The 13,811-nt window shown below is 33.0% G+C and overlaps 1 protein-coding gene across 2 annotated transcripts in view; it reads left to right on the forward strand.

The window, feature by feature from the left end:
* Positions 1-13,811, forward strand: part of grm2b (glutamate receptor, metabotropic 2b) — a 58,439-nt gene that overhangs the window by 2,176 nt on the left and 42,452 nt on the right. Inside the window, exon 3 of one of the 2 annotated variants that reach the window (XM_087272622.1) lies at positions 1,440-1,490. The exons of the other annotated variant lie outside the window; for it this stretch is intronic. The gene's annotated coding sequence lies outside the window, so the exon portion shown is untranslated. The remainder of the gene's footprint in view (positions 1-1,439; positions 1,491-13,811) is intronic. 2 annotated transcript variants of the gene reach the window in all.

The raw sequence follows: 13,811 nt of genomic DNA on the forward strand, positions 1-13,811 counted from the left end.
ATTGCTATTGTTACTTTTACTAGTATTAATTTGATAATTATGGCTTTGTAAATAAATAACATGCAGTCTTTTTTATAATATTTTTTTTAAGTTCAACACAACGTTTTTATCCACTTACTATAGATCGGCTACGAAGCGCGAGTTTGTATCATCAATAATTAAGAGTGCTGGTGAAATGGACATAAAAAACACGATACAGAGAGGCAATGTGTTAGAAAAAACATTATTAGAGCTTAAATAAACGTTATAACACAAAAAAGCATTACGCACGCATATTAATACAGCTGTTCTGTGTCAGTTAAATCAGTAGACTGTTGAAATTAAAAACTTTTACCCAACTGGTTGAGTTAAAAATAACCCAACAAAGCACCAAATATCTTTAACTTATCCATTGGGTTAAATGAATAACTCAACCTTTTTTAGAGTGCACATTTATTAAATTATTTATTCATGTTTGCTAACATCAACTAATGAAAATACAGGTGTTCACTGTTGATGTTTACTCAGAGTTCATTACCTAAAGTTAACAATGTTGGATTTTAATAATGCAATAGTAAATGTTAAACTATGATTAATGAATGCTGTACATGCATTGTTCATTGTTTGTTCATGTTAGTAAATGAAGAGTTCAGGTGCAAAATCCTCAGTGTCATCTGACATTTTCATCTAAAATAAGCATTTCTCTGAGACTCATTTGTTTATGTTCACTTATTTCACATTAAAGGCAATGAAAATAACGTATTAATTGACAAAAGGGAAATTACTCAACTTATACATAGGAGTTTGAGAAAAATGCAAATTTTAGGAGAAAAATTCAGAGATTTTTGCATCTGACCTCTTCAAATACATTAGCTAACACTAGCGTTGTGTCTCGTATTGCAAAGTGTTGCCGGAAAAACAAAAATTATTGAAGTCAATGTTTACATACTTATTTTACTAAACTTATTTTGTGTCCAACAAAAAAAAAAAAAAAAAAAAAAAACCTCAAACAGGTTTGTGACAAGTGAAGGGTGAATAAACATTGACCGACTTTTCCATTTTGGGTGAACTATGGGATGACAGTGGAGCCCCAAATAATATTTTCAAATTTCACCACAACTCTTCAAACACTTACCTTTTACCCATTTATCAGCAGGAGGGGTTTAATCATCTTAAATATAAGAAAAATGTGCGTCATGACTGATTCTTTTAAATATTTAAATAAGTTCAGGTCTTTAATTTCTACTTAAATATACAATAATGTTCACCCAAAACTGAAAGCTCTGTCATCATTTACTCATCTCTCACTTGTCACAAACCTGATTGGAGTTTTTTTTCTGTTGAAAACTAAAGAATTTTGCTCCATTGAAAGAAGTTGGACACGTAATCATTGACTTCCACGTATTTGTTTTTCTTACTATAGAAGTCAATGTTTCTTAATTATCTTCTTTTGTGTTCAGCTGAAAAAGGAATCTTCTATGGGTATGGAATTACTCGAGGGTGAATAAATAGTGAGTAAATTTTATTTCTGGGTGAATCACTTTAATGTATCAAAATTACTCTCAAAGGTTATCTGTAACATTTGACACGTGTATTAAACATGCTTTATTTGTATATAAAATCCATTTTATTCAATTAAAAACACCAAAAACTACTTGTTTTCGAACATCATGCACCTTTAAAAACAGGGTTTCTGCTGGTTTCACCAAATGAAATTTAAGGCAAGGGAAACTTTATTTATAGAGCACAATTTTATACAACTGTAGTTGATCCAAAGTGCTTTACAAGGAATTAAAATATTTAAGACAATAAAATAAAACTTGTATTAAAAATGTAAGAAACGGAAATATATATGTAATGCTAAAGTACAGATAAGAATTACATGTATAAGTCACTCAAAGGCAAGGGGGGAGTAAAAATAAGTCATTAAGTTAGATTTAAAAGTATTCAAGGATGGAGAAATCCCGATGTTCAACGGGAGACTGTTCCAGAGCCTTGGACAGAAAGCTCGGTCACCTTTTGATTTGCAGCCAGACAGAGGGATCGTCAAAAGAAACTGATCATGGGATCTCAATGGTCTATAAGCTGTATATGGCCTAATAAGCTACTGACATAAACCAGGGAAGAATTGTGCAAATCTTTATATGTGAAAAGAAGGATTTTAAAATCAACTCTGAGTTTTATAGGAAGCCAAGGCAATGAGGTGAGTACAGGGGAGATGTGATCTCTTTTCTAAGTTCCTGTCATTAATCTGGCGGTTGCATTCTGGACCAACTGTAATCAAGAGAGTGTTGACTGAGATAGATCAATGTACAAGGAGTTGCAGTAGTCCAACTGAGAGGAAATTAAGGCATGGGTTATAGTTATAGATCTTTTTTTTTTTTTTTAAGAAATGGTTTAACTTTCGCCATCAATCTCAGTTGGAAAAAGCTGCTCTTCACAACTGCATTTACATGCTTGTCAAACTGCAAAAGTGGATCAAAAATTACTCAGAGATTTAAGACTTCAACGCCATTTTAAGACTATGAAGACATGACATTTTATACTTCTATGGGGCTAAACGCTAAGGATTTTTTAAAGACCCGGCAGAAAAAAAAATTAATTAGTAATTTTTTAGCCAAAGAACAAGTTGATCTTAGTTGTTTACTTTTTGTTTTCAACATAGTGTAACTTAAAAAAACCAAATGTATACACAACAGACTGTTATAATATTAGTTTTATATTATAAAGTTTAATTGAGATGTGTTGTTGGGGATTAGATAGTGTTGGATTGATTGGATTTGTATAAACATTCATTCATTTTTCTTTTGGCTTAGTCCCTTTATTAATCAGGGGTCGCCACAGTGGAATGAACCGCCAACTTATCCAGCAAGTTTTTACGCAGCGGATGCCCTTCCCATCTCTGGAAAATTATATAAACAAAGGAAAATGTATTCAGTTCAATTCAATTCATGTGTATTTTTATATTTACAATGCAGATTGTGTCAAAGCAGCTTCACAGAGTTTTTGTAAAGTCCAGATTTCAGAGTTGAGGTTCAGTTAAGTTCAGTTCAGTGTGGTTTAAATTTCACTGCTGAAAGTTCAAACACTGAAGAGCAAATCCACCAAAGCACAAAATTACGACCAGTTTAAAATGATTTAAGACCTACAAGACAATATTTCAGTGAATTTGAGACATTTTAAGACTTTGAAGACCCTGCGGAAACCCTGAAAAAAGCCCAAAAAACCAAAGCCAACTCAAATGCAATAACACTATTCTATGAATTCTCAAATGTGCAATGCCAGATCAAGCCAGAGAGAAATAACGCTCAGCCTTCATGAATAATTACATTTCAATAGCACAATCCTTGCCTTTGGAGCACCTTTCAGGCTTGGCAATTGCGTGGCATTTCCCTGCGAGGAGGAAACTTGGTGCACAACTTAACACTCTTGTTCTGTTCATCCGCTGACACTTTGAATCAGAATAGTGTAAAGCATCCATAGCAACCCATAGAGTGAAGCTGATTGGACGTGCCGAGATAAACATCTCATAGTTAATTTGCTCCATGTCTGTGAATGCTTTCGTCCTTGGCAACCTTACCGAGCCATTCAACCGCTCTGGCTGTGCTCCAGAAATTATCAATGAAACCAAAGTGGAGCTTATAAAAAAGAAAATGGGACTTTAAATGTGCTTCGGAATAATATTATCGCAGGGTTTTTTAAATGACGTTCAATTGAAGGCAAAATGTTTTACAAATATTTCCTAAATGATTTTTAACAGAGCAAGGATTTTTTTTTACAGTATTTCCTATAAATTTTTTTCTTCTGGAGAAAGTCATATTTATATATATATATATATATATATATATATATATATATATATATATATATATATATATATATATATATATATATATATATATATATATATATATATACACACACACATTTTTTTTCAATATATTTATTATTTTTTTCAGTTTGCATATCACAACAGATTACACAATTACAGAATAATATTTATGTAGACCAGGGGTCTCAAACTCAATTCTTGGAGGGCCGCAGCTCTGCATAGTTTAGCTCCAACCACCTCCAACTCACACCTGTTTAATAGTCTCTAGTAGTCTTAAAACACCTTGATTAGTTGGATCAGCTGTGTTTGATTAGTGTTGGAGCAAAACTGTGCAAAGCTGCAGCCCTCCAGGAATTGAGTTTGAGACCTATGATGTAGACACAGCAAACATTTTACACCCTATTCTCCCTCCCATCATCCTGTTCCCTAAAAACAAAACAAGAACAAAACAAAAAGAAGGGGGTATGTTTAAATCAGGTAAAGAGTGTTTCCCAAGTCTATTTTTAGACCATGATACTATTCCCTCAGAGCTTGTTCTTGTTGTAGCAGGCTTCCAACATTTACATTGAACTTTAGGAAGTTATTAAAAGATCTCAAGATATCTTCAAACACATTTTGTTTCTTTTTGACAATGTATGTGATCTTTTCCATTAACATACAGTTGAAACCAGAAGTTTACAAACACTAAAAAAAGGAACATTACCATTTTTTTTAAATGTCTAATAAATAAAATAATGAAAGTAAATAATACTAAACGTTGACTATTTTAGGTCTGTTAGGATTACGTAAATGATTTACATTTGCTAAATGCCAGAATAATGAGAGAATTAATTTTTTTTAATGAGAATTTATTATTAATTTCTAGACAGTCAAAAGTTTGCATACAATTACTTGTTTTTTTTATTTTAAACTTTATAACATTGGTCAAATGTTTTGTGTATCCTTCCACAAGCTTCTCACAATAATTTGCTGGAAATTTGGCCCAATCCTCCTGGCAGAATTAGTGTAACTGAGTCAGATTTGTTGGCTGTCTTGCTCGCACAAGCTTTTTCAACTCTGCCCACAAATTTTCTATAGTATTGAGGTCAGGGCTTTGTGATGGCCACTCCAAAACACTCACTCTGTTGTCCTTAAAGCACATTTTAACTAATTAGGCAGTATGCTTGGGGTCATGGTCTGTTTGGAAGACCCATTTGTGGCCAAGTTTTAATTTCCAGCCTGATCTCACGAGAAAACGTAAGTATTTTACGTTTTGGCAGTTTAGTGGCTAATTCGTACGAATTCGTACGAGTTCAGTCGTAAGAAAATGTACAATTTTAAAAAGGAGGCGTGGCACCTAACCCCACCCCTAAACCCAACCGTCATTGGGGGATATGCAAATCGTACTAAAATGTACGAATTAGATCGTACGAATTTGTACGAATTAGCCACTAAATGAAAAAGTTACGAATTGCCGTGAGATTGTGTTGGTATTTCTACATAATGTTCTTTCTTCATGATGCCATCTATGCTGTGAAGTGGACCAGTCCCTCCTGCAGCAAAACAGCCCCACAACATGATACTGCCGCCCCATACTTCACAGTTGGGATGGTGTTCCTAGGCTTGTAAGCTTTACCCTTTGTCCTCCAAATGTAACACTGGTCATTATGGCCAAACAGTTCAATCTTTAGTCACATTAACATCTGACTTTAAAAATGGTTATGTGCCTTTTTATACAGTGTATGTAAACTTCTGGTTTCAACTGTTTGTGACACCATTTCTTTAATCCACTTTCCAATTCCAGGTCATTTATATTTTTCTAATAAAGAGAAATAATAGATGTAAAACACACATTTCTATGAATCTAACCTCTTTGCATCTTATTTGTTTTATTTCGACTAGAATAAAAGCAGCTTTTAATTTTTTAAAAACCTTTTAAAGTAAATATTATTAGCCCCTTTAAGCTGTATTTTTGGATTATCTACAGAATAAACCACTGTTATACAATGATTTACATAATTACCCTAACTTGCCTATTTAACCCAATTAAGCCTTTAAATGTCCCTTTAATCTAGAAAAAAATATCTAAAATATTATTTACTGTCATTATGGCAAAGATATTGTTATTAGAAATGAGTTATTAAAACTGTTATGTTTAGAAATGCGTTGAAGATGTTCTTCTTTCCATTAAACAGAAATTGGGGGAAAAATATACAGGGGGGCTAATAATTCAGGAGGGCTAATAAATCGGACTTCAACTGTATGTCAGGCTTTAAATCACTTACTTTAAACTTATCAGCAGTGAAGCTGACAATGAGCCCGGACTGGTAAAAACCCATCTGCTCTCTCAGTTTACTCATAAATGCTGCCAAAACAAAGAGGATCAAGTGATGCAGTTCTTCCCACAAACTCTGAATTCCAGCATTATCATGTGATATCGATTGAAAACCTGGACATTTGGTTATGGATTTGAATGGCTAAAATATACTGGGGTTGTAGAGATAGGATCTGCTCTTCTCAGTCAGACCACACTGACAAATCACAATGAAAATAAGCACATTAATTTCAATAACCATGGCATAACCTGATGGAAAAGGTTGATTGGCTCCATCAGATGTGAGCATTAATTGAATTAATTTATATTGTGTGTCATTGAGAAAAATGCTGTTCCTCGTTAAGATTGATACGCTGATGTGATCATTCATTTTATTGTGTTAAATTATGTTCAGATTTGTAGGACTGTAGAGCTGACTGAAGGCTTTTAGTCACATTTATGCATTTATCTCAATTTATTTAGATAGATAGATAAACAGATAGACAGATAGAAAGGCAGACAGACAGACAGACAGACAGACAGACAGATAGACAGACAGACAGACATTTAAAAAAAACAACTTACAAAAACTCTGAATTCCAGCATTATTTTATGGTTTCGATTCAAAACTTGGACATTTGGGTATGGATTTTAATGGCTGAAATATCCTGGGGTTGAGGAGATGTGATCTCCACTTCTCAATCAGATCACACTGACAAATCACAATAAAAATAAGCACATTATTTTAATTACCATGGCATAACTTGATAGAAAAATTCGCTTAATCAGATGTGAACATTAACTTAATTATTTATATTGTGTGTCGTTGTGAAAAATGCTGGTTCTTGTTAAGATTGACTCACCGATCTGATCATTCATTTTATTGTATTAAATTATGCTTAGATTTGTAGAGTTGACTAAAGTCTTTTATTAAAGTCTTTTTTTTATTCTTTTAAAAATAGTTCACAAGTGCCGTTTAACAGAGACAGTAGTGTTTCAACACGTTTTTAAACATACTAATAGCTGATTTCTAATAGATATTTTAGCTTGTCTTTTCCATTAATATGTTATTAAAATTCAAGAACGGATTTTATTCCAGTCAAATTTTATTTTATTATCATTTATCTAGAAATAAAAATATTCAAGGAACTACTGTGCAAATATCCTTCGTCAGAATTATTAGCCCCCCCTTTGAATTTTTTTTTATTTTTTATATATTTCCCAAATGATCTTTAATAGAGCAAGGAAATTTTCACAGTATGTCTGATAATATTTTCTCTTCTGGAGAAAGTCTTATTTGTTTTATAGAATAAAAACAATTTTTAATTTTTAACACCCTTTTAAGGTCAATATTATTAGCCCCTTTAAGCTATTTTTTGATGGTCTACAGAACAAACCATCAATATACAATAACTTGCCTAATTACCCTAACCTGCCTAGTTAACCTAATTAACCTAGTTAAGCCTTTAAATGTCACTTTAAGCTGTATAGAAGTGTCTTGAAAAATATTGAGTCAAATATTATTTACTGTCATCATGGCAAAGATAAAATAAATCAGTTATTAGAAATGAGTTATTAAAACTATTATGATTAGAAATGTGTTGAAAAAAAATCTGCTATCCGTTAAACAGAAATTGGGGGAAAAATAAACAAGGGGGCTAATAATTGAGGGGGGGGGTAATAATTCTGACTTCAACTGTATATATATATAAATAGTATGGCATTAGTATTGACATTAGTATAGCAAACTAGAAATTGTGAATACAAAGAAAAATTTAATCTAACAACTAAACATTCTAATGCTCATTAAAAAAAAAATCTGTAAATCTTAAATTGGTTTAAAAAATATTTCTCCCAATAACCCATTTTCATATTTGACCGGTATACAAGATAGATAGATAGATAGATAGATAGATAGATAGATAGATAGATAGATAGATAGATAGATAGATAGATAGATAGATAGATAGATAGATAGATAGATAGATAGATAGATAGATAGATAGATAGATAGATAGATAGATAGATAGATAGATAGATAGATAGATAGATAGATAGATAGATAGATAGATAGATAGATAGATAGATAGATAGATAGATAGATAGATAGATAGATAGATAGATAGATAGATAGATAGATAGATAGATAGATAGGTCACTGGTTTGAGTGCCGACTGGGCCAGTTGACATTTCTAAATTAAAGAAACAAACTAAATTGGCTGTAGTGTTTGTGTGTAAATAAGAGTGTATGGATGTTTCCCAGTACTGAGTTGCAGCTAGAAAAGGTATCCACTGTGTAAAACATATGCTGGATAAGTTGGCGGTTCATTCTGCTGTGGCAACTCCTGATGAATAAAGGGACTAAGCCGAATAAAAATGAATAAGAGAAGAATAAATACTGCACATTCATTTAACAGTATAAGACTGATTCTAAAGCAAGCTGTTTGTTTTCTCCACATGCCTCTTCATTTAATTTCCTACAGTAAATGACATTAAATTCAGCTTTATCTGCTTAAGTAAAAGCAGCTCTACGGTGTTTTGATTGCTTGTCATTTTGCTTCATTGTGGTTTGCAGTGCAGTGATTGCAGTGCTGCTGCGCCCCTGGAGCAACCTTGCTTGAAGAGCCTCATTGAAGAGCACAGTAATGACGGCTCCTCTCAATGACTCTTCAGTTAACAGGACTCCCCTAAGTGTCAACCCTGAGATGGTGACATTGAAACCTAAAAAACACTTTGACATTCATGTCTGAGGACACTGAGTGGCGAGACACTGCAGGGTGCACGAACAGGGGGGGAAAAAACTAGTAGTTTTAACCATACACTTGTTCATTTAGTTCACTGTATTAAGAATTGCATACGCTTTGTACTATTAGTTTTTTGAAAAGTTACATTTTTATTTCATTCATTTTCCTTCGGCATAGTCCCTTTATTCATCAGGGGTCGCTACAGCGGAATGAACCACCAACTATTCCCGTATATGTTTTACCCAGCGGATGCCCTTCCAGCCACAATCCAGTACTGGGAAACACCCATACACATACATTACACTACAGGCAATTTAGTTCATTTAATTTACCTATAGCGCATGTCTTTTTTGACTGTGTGAGAAACCGGAGCACCTGAATGGAAACCCATGCCAACACGGGGAGAACATACAAACTCTATACAGAAATGCCATCTGATCCTGCAGGAACTCAAACCAGCAACCTTCTTGCTGTGAGGTGACAGTGCTAACCACTGAGCAACCATGCCACCAATCGATTATTTCATTTACTTTAAAAAGTTAGCAAAAAAAATGTCACTGCCTTAAAAGCGACAAGTTTATCTTACTTAAAAAGTCCCCTTGTAACTTAGAACTGTTAAATTGATTTTACTTAATTTTTATATTTATGCCTAAAATCATTCACTTTATTAAAATTAAGGCAATGGCTTTACTCACTTTAAAAAAGGACAACTATATGTTTTAAAATCAAGAGGTTTACTTCATTATTTTAAGTCAACTAATATTTTTACAGCGTATGCAAATGAGGCATTAAATATAAATTGCATGCATTTTTAGGACAAAAATTTGAAGATTTAATCAGTCGAACAGTTTGTTAGTTTTCTGTGTGTGTTTGTAAAAAAACAAATCAGGGTTATAAAGTGCAAATCCAAAACAACAAGGATGCAAAACTGTAAACCTCACTGAAAACAAAAAGAAAAGAAACAAAATAGCTTCCATCATCCTGAAAGTGTCAGTCAAATTATAATAAAATGGGCAGCTTGTTTAAAATGTATTTATAATTGTTTTATATTTATTATTACATTAATTAATTCATTTTTAGCAAGGTTATTAGTAAAGAACTAAAAAATAAAGAATATTTTCCTCAGTTTGTTCATTATATTAAGGATAGCAAGTGTTGTATTGCCATTAAATATGCAAATAAGGCATTAAATAAAATTTTGTGTGCATTTTAGGACAAAAATCTGAATAATAATCTGATAATCAGTTGAACAAATATTAATTAGCTGTTTGTTTGTTAAAATATAGTTTTGTCTTTGTAGAAAACAAATCAATCAAATCAGGCTTAGAAAATGCAAATCCAAAACAACAAGGGTGCAAAACTGTGAACCTCACTGAGAATAAAAAGAAAAGAAAAAAGTATTAATAGCTTTCGAGGGGCGGTACGGTGGCGAAGTGGGTAGCACAATCGCCTCACAGCAAGAAGGTGGCTGGTTCGAGCCTCGACTGGGCCAGTTGGCATTTCTATATGGAGCTTGCTTGTTCTCCCCATGTTGGCTTGGGTTTCCTTCGGGTGCTCCGGTTTCCCCCACAAGTCCAAAGACATGCGCTATAGGTGAATTGGGTACGCTAAATTGGATGTTTCCCAGTGATGGGTTGCATCTGGAAGGGCATTCGCTGCGTAAAACATATGCTGGTTAAGTTGGCAGTTCAATCCGCTGTGGCAACCCCTGATTAATGAAGTAACTGGGTCGAAAAGAAAACTATTGTTATATTTGAATATGTAAATGAGGCAATAAATATGCACTCATTTGCATGCATTTTTTAGCACAAAACAGCATAAAGTCTGGTTAAACATCTGTGTTGAATTATTTTGACATATTAATCTCAAGGAGTCTCTTTTTATTACATAATACTGCGAACAATTAAAAAAGACAATAAAATGTAAAAAAAAAAAATCCATATCCCTCAGTATAAACCATCAGAATATACACAGAAAAAATGAAATAATCCAAAGGTAATGACAACATATGTTTTTATGTTACTTAAACATATTTTAATAAGTTAACACACATACGCCAAAGTGGAATTTATATAAGTTGATGTGACTTGTAAAGCAAATTTGATTCAGGTTAAAATTTAAAGCAGTAGACATTTTTACAGTATAGATTAATCTGTGTAGGTATTTAAGAGCTACTAAATTAGAGATTTATAGCTCAGTTCAAACCTGCAGAAAATATTCAAAAATATTCAGGCACAATATGATAATAATTACACACTCAAATGTGTTTTTCGGATTTTTTCTTTACATCAGACTGAAAAAAAAATATTCATGAAAAACCAGACTGCCCAAAATCTCAAAATGAACACATGAATAATAATATAGTCTCGCCTTAAACACTTGAGTAAATGCTCATTATTAGAGTGAGACTATTGTGTTACTGATGTTGATTATGATGATGCAGCGCTCCATTACCTTGACTCTTCTCTCTTGTCCGGTGAACAGAGGGTGTCCATCGCCTCCATCTGTTCCACAGAAGAGGGAAAAACCACGATTAGCTTTTAATGTCATTTAAATGTCTTTGTAGTTTAGTTTTTGGTAAAAGCTCCAGCTGCACTGCAACAAATGCTTTTCTTACTTGGATTGTTTTTCTTTTCTAGTCCAAATATTTAACAATTCCTAAATCCAGAAGCATTTTCTAGACAAGCAAAAACTATTGTCTTGTTTTAAGAAATAATATGCCAAAATGAAGTGAGTTTTTCCTTAAAACAAGTTAAATAATCCGCCAATAGGGAAAGCAAAGTAATCTGCTGTTTCCTTTTAATATAAGATTATTTAGCTTACCCCATTGGTGGATTATTCATTTTTAAAAACTTAATTTTGACATATTATTTCTGAAAATGGTTTCTGGAAAATGCGTCTTGATTTTAGAATTTGTAGATATTTGGACTAGAAACAAGACAAAAAAAAAGTAAGAAAGGCATTTTTAATGTGTGCTATTGGTGAAATTTAGAAACTTGAGACAGTAGCTTAGCTTTATCTGGTTTAGTTTGGGGACTGAAAGACTCATTTTTAATAGGTAAAGAACAGCTAAAAATAAGGTATCAGACTGATTCCCCACAAAGATTACAATCACAGTTAATACATTTATTTGGCAAAGAAAATTACAATGCTAAATTTCTCTATAGGGTGGCACGGTGGCTCAGTGGTTAGCACTGTAGCCTCACAGCAAGAAGGTCGCTGGTTCAAGTCCCGCCTGGGTCAGTTGGCATTTCTGTGTAGAGTTTGCATGTTTTCACAAACCAGATAACTTTTACCGCGTTAAAAAGTAGCGTAATGTTAAGTGTAAATTTTTTGTTTAAAGGAACGAAACAGTTTTGTGGTTTTAGTTAATTATAATAAACTTGCAATAAACCCTTAAATTATCAATCAATTCTTTAACATTTAAATTATCAATCAATTCTAAAACACTTAAATTATCAGTCAATACTTTCCGTACCAACTGTACATTTATAAGCATCTTTTTTTTTTTGGGTTGTTTGTTTAATATTTTTGTAAATTAATTAATTAATTTATAATTTATTCAGGTTATTACATGTAACCATAAAATACTTTGTTAGCTGAATATATATATATATATATATATATATATATATATATATATATATATATATATATATATATATATATATATATATATATATATATATATATATATATATATATATATTTATTTATTTATATGAATGTTTATAAAACAATTATAGGAATTTTGATATAGTATTAACTTTAAAAACTGATTAATAAAAATGTAAAATAACAAACTAAAATAGTTTCAAGAGTTCACACTTAGATATTGCTTGATAATACTAGCAGGTTTGGCTTGCTGTCCCGGGACAGAATCCTGAGCTAGGAGATAATTTAGCCCAGGGCTCCCCTCCTGGTCAATGAGCATGTAAGGGGGTCTGAGATCAGGACAATCTCGAGAGCTCCCCCTGGTAAATAAGGAAAGGAGGAGATGGGGTGGATAGGGGGATTCTTCAAAAGACGAAAATGAGGGAGAAAGGTTAGTCGGACTGTTTATAGTGAGTTTGGAGCAATCCGATTGGCTTACTAATGATTACAGATGAGACACCAGCAGCGATCAATCATATCACGGGCTCCTCTCCAAATGAGTTTGTGAAACTTCATTTTATAAAACTAATAAAAAAGACAACAACACAACAAAAAGCCTTAAACGTAATCAAAATAAAACATTTCAAAAATGTCAAATATTCATACTGTAATCATATTCAAACTGTTAATAAAAACTACTAATTCCCTCAATCTCAATCGTACTAAAACAACACTGGTTTCATATTTACATATCAGTAATCAGCACAATTTGGAGCATCGGCTGGGTCAGTTGGCATTTCTGTGTGGAGTTTGTATGTTCTCCCTGTGTTCATGTGGGATTCCTCCGGGTGCTCTGGTTTCCCCCACAGTCCAAAGACATGTGCTATAGGTGAATAGGGTAAGTTAAATTGGCCGTAGTTTTTTTATGTAAATGAGAGTATATGGGTGTTTCCCAGTGATGGGTTGCAGATGGAAGGGCATCCGCTGCGTAAAACATATGCTGGATAGGTTGGCGGCTCATTCTGCTATGGCAACCCAGCCTGATCTCACGAGAAAACGTAAGTATTTTACGTTTTGGCAGTTTAGTGGCAATTTCAGTCGTAAGAAAATGTACGATTTTAAAAAGGAGGCGTGGCACCTAACCCCACCCCTAAACCCAACCGTCATTGGGGGATACGCAAATCGTACTAAAATGTATGAATTAGATCGTACGAATTTGTACGAATTAGCCACTAAATGAAAAAGTTACGAATTGCCGTGAGATTGTGTTGGGCAACCCCCTGATTAATAAAGGGACTAAGCCGAAAAGAAAATGAATGAATGAATGAATGAATGAATGAATGAATGAATGAATGAATGAATGAATGAA

Source organism: Danio rerio, chromosome 11 (assembly GCF_052040795.2).
Source record: "Danio rerio strain M-AB ecotype USA chromosome 11, GRCz13ab, whole genome shotgun sequence".
Classification (NCBI taxonomy): Eukaryota; Metazoa; Chordata; class Actinopteri; order Cypriniformes; family Danionidae; genus Danio; species Danio rerio.